Source organism: Heterodontus francisci, chromosome 35 (assembly GCF_036365525.1).
Source record: "Heterodontus francisci isolate sHetFra1 chromosome 35, sHetFra1.hap1, whole genome shotgun sequence".
In the NCBI taxonomy this organism is placed as follows: Eukaryota; Metazoa; Chordata; class Chondrichthyes; order Heterodontiformes; family Heterodontidae; genus Heterodontus; species Heterodontus francisci.
In genome coordinates, this window is record NC_090405.1 from 44,528,725 (window position 1) to 44,546,790 (window position 18,066).

Sequence of the window (18,066 nt, forward strand, 5' to 3'; positions counted from 1 at the left end):
CTGTCATACCCTTAGGTTCCGTCGTACATTACTTTGAAGTACTTTGAACTTAGCAGTACTTCAAAATAACAGTGAGAGGAATTTCCACCAGTTGCACTAAGACATTTATAACGACTATCACAATGAGCAGATTCATCTCTGATATTTACCAAAGTTGATTTGCTGCTTTGATGTCACATGCAAACAGGTAATCAGAGTTTAAGAGAGGGAATATATCTGTCCATATTTTTATTTTCAGACTTTTAATCAATTTGAACATCCTTTATTATGTCTTTCCATTTACTATTTTAGTTTGAACGGTGAGAGTTGATGATATGATCAGCGGTACCAGTTATGAAAAGTGGTCGAGTCCAACGGAGCAAGTGAGCAGAAATTAACATGCAGAGTGGAAATGATACAATCGCGGGAGTAGCATGGGGTTAATGAGCGTATCTGCTGATGTTAATGCAGGTCCCCTTCACTGTCGGGCTCAGTAATTCCTCAAAGCCAGTCCGTCTGTTGATGTTGTCAGGACATTGGGTTTCAAGCAAAAACATGTACCTGCACATCTGTACAGGTAGGTCTGATATAACACATCAACAGAAATAGACTGCAAAAAGATTATTCATTACAATTTTTCTTGAATGGAACTCATACTCAAGGGAAACCTAATATTAAATGTCTTTATTTAAATTATTATTAGCATACTCAGAATACTATTAATATTAATGTTACATTCGTCCTACTCAGCTATCTCTGGAAGCTTCAATGCATTTTTCTGATAGCAACCAGAATTTCTAAATTACTGTATAAGATATCTATTTCCCATCACAAATTCCTAGGTGTGCATTTGTAATGAAAGCTGCCTAAATGCTTAAGTAAGTTTGTCATACTGTAATTGCACCTTCCCCCCAGAGGAGGGGCTGCAACATCATCACTGACAGGAAAGTCTACTTACAGCAGAGAAAGTTTACAGAGGCAATACTTCCATTATAAATAGGGGACAGAAGCATTCACCATGGAAACAGGAAAACACGAGAATGTGTGATTTTAAAATAGGGACCAAATTACTTCTTTTCTTAATTATCCTCAAGCTTCTAAGCTGAAGACCACACTACATCTTGATATCCCATGTATCACGCCAAAGGAAATCATGTAGATATAAGAAATTCTGGCATATCATGTGCACTTCCTGTCCACGGACCTCATTTCTGTTGTCACGATTTTTGGTTACACTTTTCAGTAAATATATACCATTGCAAATTGCTTTCAACATTTCCCATTGAATTTTGACACGTAAACAGTCACAATCCAGAACAAGTTTTTGCCTTTAGGTAGCTCCAAGAATTGAGTTTAAATCTCCCGACCAATTCAGCTGCCATCTCATATCGATCTCTCTCTCTATATATTTTATTATATATATCTACCTATAAATATCGACTAAAAATAAAAAGTTATATTCATCTACTGACCATGGGCAATGCCAGGGGCAATTTTCTGGTTAAAGCATGATTTTCGTGTGATTTTCCCCTACTCTGCTCTTTGAACAGGTCTATCAGCTCTAGCATGAGTGCGTGGGCTGCAAGTGAGCTGAGTGTCAGCTGGAAGGGCAAGCTGGAAGTCAGATGGAGGAGCATGCTGCAAAAAGGTGCCAGGGAATCAAGCTCCCAAACCAATCAAGGGACTGATCAAGGGAGATGGTGGGTGCATATGCTCAGTGAGCAGTGAAGATGAGCAAGCACTGTACCTTTCTGAATGAAAGGGTTACACACTGAGGTACAGTGAAGCATTGAACCTTGACATCACGAAACACAGAAAATTTATGGCACAGAAGGAGGCCATTCTGCCCATCATGTCTGTGCTGGCCGAAGAAAAGCTAACCAGCCTAATCCCACTTTCAAGCTCTTGGTCCATAGCCTTGTAGGTTATGATACTTCAAGTGTATATCCAAGTATTTTTTTTTTAAATGTGATGGGGGATCGGCCTCTACCATCCTTTCAGGTATTGACTTCCAGACCCCCACCACCCACTGGGTGAAAAAAGTTCCCCCTAATACTTCTGCCAATTATTTTAAATCTATGCCCCCTGGATACTGACCTCTCTGCTAAGTGAAATAGATCCTTCCTATCCGCTCTACCTAAGCTCCTCATAATTTAATATGCCTGAATTAAATCTCCCCTCAGCCAGCCCCGTTCCAAAGGAAAAAAAACCCAGCCTATTCAATTTTACTTAAAGCTAAAATTTTCCATTCCTGGCAATATCCTCATAAATCTCCTCTGTACACTCTCTAGTGCCATCGCATCCTTCCCGTAAAGCAGTGACCAGAACTGTATGCAGTAGCCCAGCTGGGGCCTAACTGTACAGCTATAGCATTACCTCCCTGCTCTTATATACTACGCTTCAGCTAATAAATGAAAGTATCTAGTATGCCTTCTTAACCAGCTTACCTATCTGCCCTGATACCTTCATGGATCTGTGCACATGCATTCCAAGGTCCCTCTGCTCCTCTACACTTTTCCGTATCCTACCACTTATTGTGTATTCCCTGGCCTTATCTATTTGATTTTTTTTCCCCAAATCAGTAAGTAAATCCTTTGCAGAATTGTAGTCAGTGAAAGAGAGAATTTAATGTAGAAGTTCAATGTCACATTTAGGCAAAAGGGATCATCAACATGCCAGAAGATAATACCTCGCAATACATTTAGAAACAAGTTCTATTCTTTACTTAACTTATCATTCAAATGTTTCTGAAAAAAAAAATTCATTTATTCCGCTAAACGCCTGAATGTAAATAGTCCTAAGAGACTTCTGTTTGCTATAGATAAACCCCATTGAAGTTTAAATCAAGTAATAGACTCCACGTAATTTTGTTTGGAACAAAAAGCAGCATGAATTTATCATCGTGGAATCTATATTTTTTTTCATTTCGCAGGGACGCTCACCATTGTCTGGACTTTTAAGTAAGAAATCCCGCAGGATTAGGTTCCATAATGGGATTATGCTGGAGTATTTATTTCCCAAATACAATTCTCTGTCTAACTTACAAAAATATTTGTGGGAGTGTGTATTTTTTTAAAAATTGGAATATTAACCACTTTGTTTCCAGAATTCATTTGCTCGTTCCCAATTTTCAGCTTTTTTTCCACCTTGTTATCCTCCACTGAAACCTCATTTTTCACCACTTATTTTACCTGGATTTAAATGGCTAAATGCTGCTTTTACTTAAAACCCTCTTTTTCTATTTCCAAATTTGAAGCAGAGGGTGGTATAGCGGGTGGAGATTGCACGGAGAATGATGACGGCAACATGCACTCAAATTTCATCAAGTATGTTACATTCGCCACCTGTCCCCTCACACGAATTGCTCCAAAACCTTGCACCCACCATCAAACCTCGAGAATTTATTTTATTTATTTAGAGATACAGCACTGAAACAGGCCCTTTGGCCCATCAAGTCTGTGCTGACCAACAACCACCCATTTATACTAATCCTACATGAACTGAAGAAGGAATTTTCCTCCACACAAGAACTGGGGACAGGTTGTTCATCCTTGCCCATCTAAGAGCGAAGTCCAAAGTATGGAAAGTCCTCATCAGGGAACTCCTCTTTGCCGACGATGCTGCTTTAACATCTCACATTGAAGAGTGCCTGCAGAGTCTCATCGACAGGTTTGCGGCTGCCTGCAATGAATTTGGCCTAACCATCAGCCTCAAGAAAACGCACATCATGGGGCAGGACGTCAGAAATGCTCCATCCATCAATATTGGCGACCACGCTCTGGAAGTGGTTCAAGAGTTCACCTACCTAGGCTCAACTATCACCAGTAACCTGTCTCTCGATGCAGAAATCAATAAGCGCATGGGAAAGGCTTCCACTGCTATGTCCAGACTGGCCAAGAGAGTGTGGGAAAATGGCGTACTGACATGGAACACAAAAGTCCAAGTGTATCAGGCCTGTGTCCTCAGTACCTTGCTCTATGCTGCCTCCGGAGAATACTTGGCATCAGGTGGCAGGATCGTATCTCCAACACAGAAGTCCTCGAGGCGGCCAACATCCCCAGCTTATACACACTACTGAGTCAGCGGCGCTTGAGATGGCTTGGCCATGTGAGCCGCATGGAAGATGGCAGGATCCCCAAAGACACATTGTACAGTGAGCTCGCCACTGGTATCAGACCCACCGGCCGTCCATGTCTCCGCTTTAAAGACGTCTGCAAACGCGACATGAAATCCTGTGACATTGATCACAAGTCGTGGGAGTCAGTTGCCAGCATCCGCCAGAGCTGGCGGGCAGCCATAAAGCGGGGCTAAAATGTGGCGAGTCGAAGAGACTTAGTAGTTGGCAGGAAAAAAGACAGAGGCGCAAGGGGAGAGCTAACTGTGTAACAGCCCCGACAAACAAATTTCTCTTCAGCACCTGTGGAAGAGCCTGTCACTCTAGAATTGGCCTGCTTCACAAACCACTGACCACCTCCAGGCGCGTATCCATTGTCTCTCGAGATAAGGAGGCCAAAGAGAACATTAACCCCATATTCCCTACCACATCCCCACTATTCTCCGACCACCTACCTACACTAGGGGCAATTTACAATGGCCAACTTACCTATCAACCTGCAAGTCTTTGGCTGTGGGAGGAAACCGGAGCACCCGGTGGAAACCCATGCGGTCACAGAGAACGTGCAAACTCTGCACAGACAGTACCCAGAACCGAACCCGGGTCGCTGGAGCTGTGAGGCTGCGGTGCTAACCACTGCGCCGCCCATAATTCCATGGCAATATTTTTCAAAGTGAAAAAAAGACTGCGGAGCTCGAACTATCTGTAACTTTTTTTGAAAGAAAAAGAACAATAATGTTCAGGTTCTCCAGCAAGACCTCTGACTAGTGAAGCCAGATATTTAATGAATTAGTTTTAAATGACTACAGCATATTTAGTGAAACAAGTACAATAAAATCCCCACTGAGGCTGGGGTCAACAGAGAATTTCAAAACTGGGATTGACAGATTTTCTTTGGTTGGGCAAGGGTGTGAGGGTTAAGGAACAAGGGTGGATAGATGGAGTTAGGACACAGATTGAACAGCAGGGGATGAACTCCTGTTCCTCTAAGCCTGCATTTCAAAGATAGTGCCATGGTAGAGGCCTGCCGTTTCGCTTTCCTTTATATTTTTCCTCTCTCTTCAGGTCTACACTCCTTCTGTACAACAGTGCACAGGTGATTGCAGAAGGAAGGAGTGAACCTGCATAAGACATAGAGCACTCAACAGCATCCCATATGGTTCAGTGAGCAAATGGACTGCATGACATTGCACAGGACTGGAGTGCATAGTTCCAAGATTAATTCCCTATTGGTAGCAAGTTAATTGACCTCAACTGGAGCAAAGCATAGGCTACAACTGACCTGAGTTAGGGAGTGGAAAAGGGACCTATTGGACGAGAATTTTCCAAAATGGCGGAGGTCCCCGTTGTCGGAGCGGTTTATGGGTCGGAGGTCTGTATGGGCGTGAGGTGGAACCTCTCCCACAATATTGCCAGGAGAAGGTAATGAAGCGCTGGCAGGCAGGGGAGGTGGTCCAATTAAGGATGGCAGGTGAGCCTTCCACGCTGCCGGTCCAATCAGAAGGCTGGCAGCTCTGAAGCCTCGACAGCGCCAGCGAGAGAACATGAGGGCACCTCAAATTGGAGGCACCCTCAGAAGGGTGGGCATAACTTTTTTTTTGATGGGCCACCCAGGCAGGCCCCAGCGAACAGAGGGGAAACCACTCTAGCGGCAGTGTTGGGCCAACAGTGCAGCCTTTTCTGCCGACGGCCCCTCCCTGGGCCATGAAGCCTCTGGCTCTGATGGCCCCACCCCACAAGGAAGCCACAGGGGGCCACCTCCATGAAGCTGGCAGCCTCCCTGTGCAACGGGGCAGGGGGAAGAGTTCACTGCTGGAAAAATGCCAACAGCCCAGGAAAATCGTCCTTAATCAGGCCTTTAAGTATCTGAATTGATAGCCCACCTTCAGTCAGCAGGCAGCTGAGCTGCAGTCAGTCCCACCAGTGGGAAACTTTTCCGGTGACGGGACTGCATTGGGGAGTCATTCCGAAGTGGCTCCCTTCTATTTTCCCATCTCCCCCCGTCCCCCCACCCCGTCTCCCATCCCATCACCCTGGGGCCGGTAAAATTCCATCAAAGGACTGGATTTTAAGGAGCCCTCGATGTCGGGAACCATGGCAGTGGGGGGGGGTGGCCTGAAGATGGCCCCAGATGACGCCCGCCACGGACCTTGACGCCAGCAGGGCCCGACCCGATCCTCCCGGTGGTGACGAGGCATGTGGAGGCCTCCCTGCCGCTGGGTGACGGGACCATAACTTGAATATTTAAATCAATTAAATTAATTAATTTAAATAGACTTACATCACCTCCTGATGTCCTGCTGCGATCTTCAGCCTGGTGGTCGGCACTCCCGCGCCTTCGGATCCCTGTCCAGGGAAACGAGGCGCAACACTGGTAGGGAGGGGGGAGGAGGTAAACACGCACTGATACCAGAGGACCAAAAGTATCGGAAGAGGCTAACCCCTGCAACAATTAACACCTTCAGGAAAGCAGCAATTGGTAATTGGAAAACGGAGGATCTGAGCTCCTAGAACTGTCCCCGGGCATCCTACATTTTATTCCCCATTTAAACCTACACTTTTCCCTGTTTAAAAGAAAGTGGCATTCTACCTTGCTAATTGTATGCAGAAAAGTTGAAATACAAAAACGAAACTCTATCTAATTTGTGTAAGTGCAAACTTTCCACAATGAACCCTGTGAATTCTGACACTCGCTGCCTACAATATAATCTGCTGCCCAGTTAGCAGAGTGAGTGGAAATTGTAGCTTCTGAGCAGATCTGAAGGAGAACAAATTTCTTGCTACATGAGTCACCCTACATCTAATGCCTCTATACGTGACAGCAATAAGGCACCTATTTTGTTGAATGGAATGACTTCAAATACGAAAGTGTAATCGGTCCCTTGCCAATTCTGTTTAAACATTTCAACTAACTCATTGACTACAATTTGGCAACTAATTTTGATCTTCCAAAATGAGATGTACACATGATGTTAGGGTCAGTTCTGACTAATCCTGCAGAAAATAAGAGAGCACAACTTTACTGGCAGTAGAGGTTTAAGTGGTGTCCATTTTAATTTTGTTGGGAACCCACATGGATACACCAATATCATATTTTCCATACTAATCACACAATCTGGTTTTAAAGGGGACGCCATTGTTTGTGAAACTACTTATTGGTGTTTCAAGAGGAAGACAAAACTGCATGCAACTTTTGTCAGGGATCAGTTTGGGAGCATTCTTGTCCAACTCAGAATGCGCAAGCCCCACTCCAGAGTCTTCAGCACATTATTTAGGCTGTCAGTACTGAGGGAGTGCTGCACAGTCAGAAGCGCCATTCATTCAGATGAGACAGTGAACCAATCCTGTTGCATTATTTCAACACTGATTTCCTATAGGGTTATGTGCCACTGGCTCCAGTGCTCAAGTCTTGTGCAAATATCAGCAACCTTCGAATGAACCCAACAGATACAGTACAGCTGGCCTTCAGCAAGACCCAGTATGGTAAAACTCACCTGGTCTAAGTGAATCCCTGAGTTTATTTTATCGTTAATGTTGGCTGCACAAAAATGTGGGCATCCAGAACTGGGAGCACTCCAAAGGTTTAGACAGAACTTGCATTTATATAGCGTCTTTCACGATCTCAGGATGTCCCGGAGCCAATTACAGCCAATCTTGTATTTTCATTTTGTATTTTTAAAGTGCAGTCACAGTTGTAATGTAGGAAAGCTGGCAGCCAATTGGTGCACAGCAAGCTCCCACAAACATGCAATGACGTAGTAACCTGGCCAATTGTTTTAATGAAGGGGAAACATTTGCAGGGCTATGAGGAACGAGCCTGGGAGTAGAACTAATTCTACGGGCTGGATTTTAAGAGTCAGCCGTCACTCCCAGCGGCGAGCTCAAAAAATGGCGGCCCGCACGCGTGGGCTGCAGGCCAAAGAGGCACCGCAATCTCCCGCGTGGCAGCTCATTTAAATGGCTGGGGCAGGCCACCCCCCCAAAATCACGTGGAGGGGGCGGGTTGTCCGCCACTGGCAATAGTGTCAGCTGTCTGTGCACAGGCGCTGGCGCCCTTTTTAAAGGGCAGCCAGCCTGCTCGTAAATTAGAATTTTTAAAGTGAACCCATCCCAAAATTTACTAAATAAAATTGTAACACCCATTTCCAACCCCCAATAAAAATTACAATAGGTTTTTGCCCTTCACCCCCAAAACACTTACCATTGAACTCTGACCTCCACCCCCCACACAGACTGCACAAAGTTGAAAGTGCATCCCTTCCCATCATCAGCTACACTGATGATGCTTATTTGACCCCATTCCCCGCACCCCCCCACCACCGCAGTAAAAATATTAGCTCCTCCCCCCCCAACCAGTGTCACATCTGCTTTCTCGAGACAGGAAATTGAAGACGTGGGAGTGCCGGCCGCCACAACGGAGATTGCGTTAAATTTATTCATCTTATTAATTTAAATATTTAAATCCATGTCCCGTCGCCCAGCGGCAGGGGGGATGGGGTGGGGGGGGGGGGGAGGTGGTGGGGGTACTGCCACGGAGCCTTGCCGCCGCCAGCAGGATCGGGCCGGGCCCTCCTGGCATCAGCCCCATGGCGGGCCTCTGCTGCAACCATCGTCCGCTCCCACCCCTCCCCCCTCCACAGGGCCCGACATCGTGGGGTCATGGTAAAACCCAGCCCCGATATCTCTTTCAAAGACCTGGGCACAGGTCTCCTTTCATGCTGTATGATTCTATTCTATGTTGGTTGAGGGATAAATATTGGCCAGGACAATGTGTAGAACTACTCTGCTCGTCTTCAAAGTAGCGCTGTGGGAAATTTTACATCCACTTGAGGGGACAGATATGGCCTCAGTTTGATCTCCATCCAAAAGGTAGCACCTTCGACAGTGTAGCACTCTCTCAGTACTGGAGTGCCAGCCTGGATGATGTACTCAAGTCTCTGGAGTGTGACGTGAACAGACATGCAAGCAGAGCAGTGAGGTACCCCGGGGTCCTGGCCAAAACCCTCCCTCCACCAAAACCATGACAAGCAGATTGCCTGGTCAGTTATTTCATTGCTGTTTGTGGAAGCTTGCTGTGTACAAAAGGTGTAATCTTGTCACATTTGCCTACATAATAGAAAATACATTTAAAAATCATTCATTTTGTGTTGAGGGCCTTGCAATGTGGCAAGATTAGACAAATAAGTTTTAGAGTCATAGAGCACTGAAACAGGCCCTTCAGCCCAACGAGTCCGTGCTGACCAGCAACCACCCATTTATACTAATCCTACATTAAAGGCACTATTCAGCATAGCGGCGCCTCATCAGACCCCTTTCCTATCCTGAGTGGCGTGAAACAGGGCTGTGTTCTCGTACCTACACTGTTTGGGATTTTCTTCTCCCTGCTGCTCTCCCATGCGTCCAAGTCTTCAGAAGAAGGAATTTTCCTCCACACAAGATCAGGGGGCAGGTTGTTCAACCTTGCCCGTCTAAGAGCGAAGTCCAAAGTACGGAAAGTCCTCAACAGGGAACTCCTCTTTGCTGACGATGCTGCTTTAACATCTCACACTGAAGAGAGTGTCTGCAGAATCTCATCGACAGATTTGCGGCTGCCTGCAATGAATCTGGCCTAACCATCAGCCTCAAGAAAACAAACATCATGGGACAGGACGTCAGAAATGCTCCATCCATCAATATTGGCGACCACGCTCTGGAAGTAGCTCAAGAGTTCACCTACCTAGGCTCAACTATCACCAGTAACCTGTCTCTAGATGCAGAAATCAACAAGCGCATGGGAAAGGTTTCCACTGCTATGTCCAGACTAACCAAGAGAATGTGGGAAAATGGCGCACTGACACGGAACACAAAAGTCCGCGTGTATCAAGCCTGTGTCCTTAGTACCTTGCTCTACGGCAGCGAGGCCTGGACAACGTATGTCAGCCAAGAGCGATGTCTCAATTCATTCCATCTTCGCTGCCTCCGGAGAATACTTGGCATCAGGTGGCAGGACCGTATCTCCAACACAGAAGTCCTCGAGGCGGCCAACATCCCCAGCTTATACACCCTACTGAGTCAGCGGCGCTTCAGATGGCTTGGCCATGTGAGCCGCACGGAAGATGGCAGGATCCCCAAGGACACATTGTACAGTGAGCCCGCCACTGGTATCAGACCCACCGGCCGTCCATGTCTCCGCTTTAAACACGTCTGCAAACGCGACATGAAATCCTGTGACATTGATGACAAGTCGTGGGAGTCAGTTGCCAGTGATCGCCAGAGCTGGCGGGCAACCATAAAAGCGGAGCTAAAGTGTAGTGAGTCAAAGAGACTTAGCAGTTGGCAGGAAAAAAGAGAGAAACGCAAGGGGAGAGCCAACTGTGTAACAGCCCCGACAAACAATTTTACCTGCAGCACCTGTGGAAGAGTCTGTCACTCTAGTATTGGCCTTTATAGCCACTCCAGGCGCTGCTCCACAAACCACTGACCACCTCCAGGCGCTTACCCATTGTCTCCCGAGACAAGGAGACCAAAGAGAAAGAGACATTAATCCAATTTTCCTTCTCACATCCCCACCTTCCCTCAATTCTCCTACCACCTACCTACACTAGGGGCAATTTTTACAATGGCCAATTTACCCATCAACCTGCAAGTCTTTGGCTGTGGGAGGAAACCGGAGCACCCGGCGGAAACCCACGCGGTCACAGGGAGAACTCGCAAACTCCGCACAGGCAGTACCCAGAATCGAACCCGGGTCGCTGGAGCTGTGAGGCTGCGGTGCTAACCACTGCGCCGCCCAGACTTACTTTGTCTCGCTTTTGTTTTACAATCTGTGACTAATTTTGATGGAATTTATCCCACATACACGCTTACAAACAGTTAATTCCACCAAACACCTTTTCCTGTGAAAACGCTGCCATTTTAATATAATGCTGACTAAAGTTAGAATTTTAATGATGAAACATCAAGCAAACCTGCCTGCAGTGCATTGCAAAATGTTAACATTTAAATGTTGAAGCACTCCAACTAAGTTGACAAACTAAATCAAATGAAATATGACACCTTCATGTGAGTGGAGCCTGCAGCGACATTAATTTCCAGTACAAGTGCTATCTCGAGCGCTGGCCTGTGTAAAAGATCCCAAGATGTTGTGAACATGGTGGGTCACAGCGACGGAAAACGCGCCTCGTAGACAGGACTTAAAAACTGCTGCTGCGATTTGCTATTATTTGAAAGTGCAATGACAACCTAAATATATCCGCCTCCTATCTTTAAACAATTGTCAACACAATCAATCCTCTGCAAAATGTTCTGTGCTATTGCGTGTCAAATCCAGAGGCTAACATTACTTTTGCCCCATGGGTGGTTCCATTGCTCTCCCTTGCCATAATGGAGTTTGGTTGAGACTATCGAAATAGAAGAAAAAGTAGACCATACAGTCCAGAGCTTGCTCCATCATTGGCTGATCTTCTCCCTCAACTCTACTTTCCTGCCTGATCCCCACATCCCTCAATTCCCTTTAGCGCCCAAAAATCTAATGATCTCAGTCTTGAATATACTCAACGATGCAGCATTCACAGCCCTCTGGGATAGAAAATTCCAAAGATTCATAATCATCTGGGTGAAGAAATTTCTCTTTACTCACTGCTAAATGACTGACCTCTTATCCTCAGATTGTGACCCTTAGTTCGAGACTCTCCAGCCAGCAGAAACGGCCTCTCAGCATCTACCCTGTCAAGCCCGCTAAGAGTTTTATAATTTCGAATGAGATCACCTCTCATTCTTCTAAACACTGGAGAATATTAACTTTTGGGGGCTTGTTCTAACTGCCACTTGATACAGTTACTACAGAAAGTCTGCTCATTGACAAAAGCAGAATTATTTTTAAGGCCTTTAATGAGTCAGCAGAATCTGATGAAGGAAAGTAAATCAGCATTAAAGCTACTGACTCACTTGCTTTCATTGAGTCAGTTACAAAGGACCTAACTTCCATTGACATGAAATCTGAATACTTGCATCAATCCAACGTTACATAGACTATAAATTTTACTCATTATGGTGATATGACAATCCATCTCGTCCACTGGAACAGTCTCATTGGTAAACTGCCTGGGCATCACAGTTTCAGGTTGCTCATATATTGAACAAGATATTTAGTGTTTTCCTTCAGCTTGGCTAGTGTAAAATTAAAACTTCAGTATGTACATCCAGCATCATACTGCACAGAAGGAGGCATTCAGTCCATGTGGCTCTTCAATTAGTTCCCCTCCCCTGCTTTTTCCCCATAATGCCATATACCTTTCCTGTTAGAGGTGCTGTCTTTCGGATGAGAGGTTAAACTGCGACCCCGTGTGTCCTCCCAGTTAGATGTAAAAGGTTCTATGGCATTATTTGAAGAAGAGCAGGGGAGTTTCCCCCAGAGTCCTGGCCAATATTTATCCCTCAATCAACATCACTGAAATAACACATAATCTAACTTTTGTGTATGGGGCCTTGCTGTATACATTTTGGCTGACACGTTTGCTCTAACAATAGAACAGTGACGACACTTCAAAAGTATTTCATTGGCTGTAAAGCGCTTTGGGATGTTCCACATGTTTCAGTGTCACAATCTGGTGCTGGCTCTTAGTTAATACTTTCTGAACTAGCTTGTCCAGCCATTCTGTTAAGAGAAGCACTAAAAGAGGTCATGCCAAGATTGTCCACATTGGAAGAACAAATATAAAAATACTATTTGAATTCAACCATTAAACCCAAGGGATTCGTCCAAACAAAAGGCAAAGGGATTTCGTATAAACATGTTAATACGTGCATTACTGATATTGTGCAGTGCAATTTCAGCTCCCACTGTATGTTAATAGTTCAAGGCAGATCATTATTAAACCCCCGGCGATGCTAATACAACCAAAGTGCACATGTGAAAAATGCCCACCATGGTAAGTAGAGGTCCATCTCTTCCCATGGGATTGGAGTAAGGGAGACAATGTCTTCAGGAGAGCAGAAGGGAAAATTCGAGAGCAAATATATCACCAGGCTTCTATTTTAACAGGTGCACGTTGAGAGCCATTATTTTCGACACAACAAAACTTTTTGATCAATGGCTACCATTAGTGAACTAGAACGTGAAGTTGATTCATTAATCATTTATGGGTTAATGATTGGGTCGCCATTGATTACTTATCGCAGCTTGAACCCGCATCCTGTGGGGATCTGGGGATCAGGGAATTGGGGGTGGGGGGAGGAGGGAGATGGGAGAGGGAATAAAGAATGCAGTAAAACCACAGAAGAAAAGCAGCTGCCGAACCTGACAGGTAAGCAGAGGCATGGAGCCTTGTGTCCCTGTGACAACGTTAATTGATCATGACACAGTAGCGACAGGAGGGACTATCTAAATCTGGCAGCGCATTCAGTGTCTCACAGAAGAAGAAAAATGAGGATTTCGAAGAAACTAATGCCTGGCATCATTCTCGCGCTGACACCAAGCTGTGTTCCGAGTCTTGTATGCACATTTCATTGTACTGTGTTCCCAACTTCAAAAGAATAGAATTCATTTAATGAGGTATAGCAGCTGAAAGCAACTTTGCTGAAACAGATGATCTAGTCATCCTTTCATTGCTGTTTTTGAGACCTTGCTGTGCGCAAATTGGTTGCAGGGATTGTTACGACCGACCGCTCCAGTCAAAGCCCCCAATCAAAATATACAATTCTGATTGTGGTGGGCCCAATGCACTGTTAATTCAATTCCATCGCTCCACAGATCGGCTAACATATCATTCAAAACTTTCCAAATTAAAGAAAGACCCAGCCAAATTGTACCCTCTATTAACCCCTCGAATGAGGCTAACCAAACCAGGTGTCTTTAAATAAACAAATTAACTCTTTAATTAGTAGAACTAAGTTCTTAAACACTATGAAGATATAAACAACATTTATAACAGAAACAATTAAGTGTCCTTGCAAATTTACAGCCCAATGTTGCTTGAAGTCCTCACAGCCGTCCGATGGGGAAAAAAGGTTCTTTCACAGTAGAACAGTCCATAGTGTCTAATTCCAACAGTAAGTGATGCTTCCTTCTCCAGCGAATTTCAACAATTAATGACTTGCAAACACATTCGATAGAATCAAGCTGACTTCAGAATTTTTTGAGGGATAAAAGATTGTCACAGTCTAACTTTCCTTTCTTCAATTTAAATTACCAGAGATCTCTGTCGGCTTGACTTTTTCTGGAATTTTGAGAGATAATAATTAAACAGACTAAAATCCTCTTCCTTCCGTTTAAATGGTTGAGAGTTATTTTGCCAGGTGCTGTCATCACAGCTGTGTCCGTGTTCTGTTACAGCAAACTGTCTTCAACTAAAAAGCCAGTTCAAAACTGAATTGTAACAAATGTATCGCATGAGACTCACTCCCAGAGGTTGTATCTATGGTAACGAGAATGCACCCTTTGAATCGCAGCCTCCAAATGGCTGTTTCTAAGGCAACGAAAATGCACCTTCCTATACCTCCTGAGGCTTGCTGGTTCTTAAAGCAATACTGATCCCTTGCAAGCCTTAAAGGCAAATCGCATATTCTGAAAAAAAAACTACAGGACCATGACAGGATACAGGGAAAAAGCAGGTAATGGAAATAACTGGATTGCACTTGAAAAGAGCCAGTACACACTCAATGGGCTGAACGGCCTCTTTCTGTTCTGTAGCATTCTATACTCTGATTCCAACAGTTTCTACACTTTGGAATGTGGGAAACTCTTGCAAGCCCACTCACATAGCACATGCACACTATTGACTGTCCTCCATAATAATCCGACAGGGTCACAACCATTTTATAGTTCAAGCTCTCCTTTTGTTTTCCAACTGGGCTAATAACGCTCGGGTGGAAATGTTCGGAAATTCATTCACCCATGCTCATTGCAACTGGAATCTCTGACAGATGTGGTAAAAAAAAAGGTGGGCAGTGACTTAGGGTAACAAGTTCCTTCCTCCTTTTAGACAGAAAATTCCCATCACTAACTCGAAACTGGCAGAATACTGGAAAAGAGTTAATGCAGATCAGCGCTTTGAAGTTAGCAATGTTTGGGGGCTAACAGGGAGACGTCATACAGCAAAGCTTGGCCCAAATCCAAGCTGTGAGCCTGAAAATGTGGAACATGCAGAATCTACACACCGTAGAATTATATTCTTTTTAATCAGTGAACTTAATGTACAATTGCTTAAGGCACTCATACCACATTCCTTGTGCGCTATTTTTAAGCAGGAGTTAACATTTATTTTAAATAATGTCAATGATCCAAAAATATCACCTCAGCTCTTTAAAGCCACAGCATGTGTCTTAATAGTATTTTACTGGTCTACCCTTAAAGGGACATGTCTTGCATTTAATTTTACCAGGGTGGTAAATGGTGTGACTGGCATCATTACCCCAACTACCCTAATATCAACTGGGATCCAAACAGTATGAAGGGCACAGAGGGGACAAAATTCTTGAACTGCGTTCAAGAGAACTTTTTTAGCCAGCACATAAGAAGCCCAACGAGAGGGGGTGCAATTCTAGATTTAGTCTTCAGTAATGAAGCTGGGCAAGTGGAGGAAGTAACAGTGGGTGACCATTTCGGAGATAGTGACCATAATACAGTGAGTTTTAGCATAATCATGGAAAAGGACAAAGGTAAAACAGGGGTAAATGTTCTACATTGGGGGAAGGCAAATTTAAGAAAACTGAGAAGTGACCTGGTGAAAGTGGACTGGATACAGCTCCTTGAAGGAAATTCAATGGCAAACCAGTGGGAGGCATTCAAAAGCAAGATACTACAGGCACAGTGTTGGCATGTCCCCACAAAGATAAAGGGTGGTACTGCCAAATTTAGAGCCCCCAGGTTATCTGGAAGCTTACAGGATAAGTTAAAGCAGAAAAAGAAAGCTTATGATGATCACGAAAATCTTAATATTTTAGAAAGCCTAGAAGAGTATAGAAAGAGCAGGGGTGAAGTCAAAAAGGAAATTAGAAAAGCAAAGAGAGGACATGAAAAATTATTGGCAGATAAAATCAAGGAAAACCCAAAGATGTTTTATCAGTACATTAAGAGCAAGAGGATAACTAAGGAATGGGTAGGGGCAATCAGAGATGTACAAGGGAACTTATGCGTGGATGCAGAAGATGTGGGCAGGGTTCTAAATCAGTTTTTTGTCTTTGTCTTCACAAAGGAGAGGGTTGATGTAGACATTGTAGTTAAAGAAGAGTGTGAAATATTAAATACGATAAGCATAATAAGAGAAAAAGTACTAGAGGGTCTGACATCCTTGAAAGTGGATAAATCGCCAGGGCCAGATGGATTGCATCCCAGGTTGTTAAAGGAAGCCAGGGAGGAAATAGCAGATGCGCTGAGGATCATCTTCAAATCCTCACTAGACGCAGAAGAGGTACCAGACGATTGGAGGTCCTTGAACGTTGTACCATTGTTTGAAAAGGGTGTAAGGGATAGGCCAAATAATTATAGGCTGGTGGGTAAATTGTTAGAATCTATTCTGAGGGACAGAGTAAACTGCCACTTAGAAAGGCACTGATTAATCAGGGATAGTCAGAATGGATTTGTTAAGGGAAGGTCATGTCTTACAAACTTAATGGAGTTTTTTTTTGAGGAAGTAACAAGAAGGATTGATGAGGGTATTGTAGTGGATGTGGTCTACATGGATTCTAGTAAGGCATTTGACAAGGTCCCGCATGACAGACTGGTCAGTAAAATGAAAGGCCATGGGATACAGGGGAATGTGGCAGGTTGGATCCAGAATTGGCTCAGGGACAGGAGACAAAGGGTAGTAGTCAATGGATGTTTTTGCAAATGGAAAGCTGTTTCCAGTGGTGTTCCACAGGGCTTAGTGTTGGGTCCCTTGTTGTTTGTGGTATATATTAATCATTTGGACTTAAATGTGGGAGGCATGATTGGGAAATTTGCAGATGACACAAAAATTGGCCATGTAGTTGATAGTGAAGAGGACAGCTGTAGACTCCAGAATGATATCAGTGGTTTGGTTGAGTGGGCAGAAAAGTGACAAATGGAATTCAATCCAGATAAGTGTGAGGTAATGCATTTGGGGACGGCAAATAAAGGGAGGGAATACACAATAAACAAGAGGATATTGATAGGAGCAGAAGAAGTGAGAGACCTTGGAGTGCATGTCCACAGGTCTCTGAAGGTGGTAGGACAAGTAGATAGTGTGGTGAAGAAGGCATATGGAATGCTTTCCTTTACTGGCCGAGGTATAGAATTCAAAAGCAGGGATGTAATGCTGGAACTGTGTAAAAAGCTGGTTAGGCCATAGTTGGAGTATTGCGTACAGTTCTGGTCACCACATTACAGGAAGGACATAATTGCTCTGGAGAGATTACAGAGGAGATTTACAAGAATGTTGCCAGGACTCGAAAGTTGCAGCTATGAGGAAAGATTGGATAAGTTAGGGTCGTTTTCCTTAGAACTGAGGAGGCTGAGGGGTGACTTAACTGACGTATACAAAATTAAGAGGGGCCTAAGACAGTAGACAGAAAGGACCTGTTTCCCCTAACAAGAGGTCAATTACCAGGGGGCACAGATTTAAGGTGATTGGTAGAAGGATTAAAGGGGACATACGGAAAAACTTTTTCACCCAGAGGGTGGTCGGTGTCTGGAATTCATTGCCAGGAATGGTGGTGGAGGCAGAAACCCTCAATTCTTTGAAAAGGTACCTGGACATGCACCTGAAGTGCTGTAACCTGCAAGGCTATAGACCAGGTGCTGGAAGGTGGGATTAGATTGGGCAGCTAGTTTTTTCGGCCGGTACAGACAAGACAAGCTGAATGGCCTCCTTCTGTGCCATCATTTCTCTCTGGTTCTATTACAGTGATTGCTCATATATGCTGTTAGAAGTTTTCAACTTTATTTGACCTCCCCTTGTGGGCAAATGCTGTGCCCAGAGATGAAAGTAGGGAGCAGCTAAGCTCCCACACGAAGGATGGACAGTAGAGGGATG

General features: G+C 44.5%; 1 protein-coding gene and 1 long non-coding RNA gene across 6 annotated transcripts in view; one reads left to right on the forward strand and one right to left on the reverse strand.

Moving 5' to 3' along the window:
* Positions 1-385, forward strand: part of LOC137350650 (uncharacterized) — a 30,039-nt gene extending 29,654 nt beyond the window's left edge. Inside the window, exon 3 of the long non-coding RNA XR_010969469.1 lies at positions 292-385. This is a non-coding gene — a long non-coding RNA (uncharacterized lncRNA). The remainder of the gene's footprint in view (positions 1-291) is intronic.
* Positions 1-18,066, reverse strand: part of LOC137350649 (CUGBP Elav-like family member 4) — an 856,190-nt gene that overhangs the window by 485,257 nt on the left and 352,867 nt on the right. The window lies entirely within an intron of this gene.